At 59.9% G+C, this 446-nt stretch overlaps 1 protein-coding gene across 1 annotated transcript in view; it reads left to right on the forward strand.

Annotated features, from left to right (window-relative positions):
- Positions 1-446, forward strand: part of ALS2CR11 (amyotrophic lateral sclerosis 2 chromosome region candidate 11) — a 67,418-nt gene that overhangs the window by 61,546 nt on the left and 5,426 nt on the right. The gene's annotated exons all lie outside the window — the stretch shown is intronic.

Raw genomic sequence — 446 nt, forward strand, 5'->3', positions numbered from 1 at the left:
CACAGATAGGGGTTTCCCTCTGCAGTAGGCCTGTGTGAAGCGGCTAGTATTTGCTTCAGATTTGGCCAATTTGGGGGACAGTGATTCAATCTGGTGATTTGAATCACTGTCCTGAGTTGATTCAGCCAAATCTGCATGAGCCCCCCGAGGCCACTGCAGGAGCTGGTGAGCCTGGGGTTTTTCTCGGTTTTTTCTTCCTTAAAGGGCCAGAGCTGGGGTGGGTTGAGCAGCCATGGGGGGCTGGGGGAGTGAGACAGGGGGCCAAGGGGCTCATGGAAGAGTCCCCCATGCTGCATGGGGCAGTGGGGAGCAGCAGGGATGGCCCCCCCTGCCCAGCAGCGCCTGGTGAGTCAGGGTTTTTTTTAAAACACGGGGAGCTGGTGCTGGGCAGGGCAGCCAAGGAGGGACTGGGGGAGCAGGCAGGGGTTGGGGCCTGGCAGGGGTCC

Source organism: Gavialis gangeticus, unplaced genomic scaffold (genome assembly GCF_001723915.1).
Source record: "Gavialis gangeticus isolate Ggan-Ray unplaced genomic scaffold, GavGan_comp1, whole genome shotgun sequence".
Classification (NCBI taxonomy): Eukaryota; Metazoa; Chordata; order Crocodylia; family Gavialidae; genus Gavialis; species Gavialis gangeticus.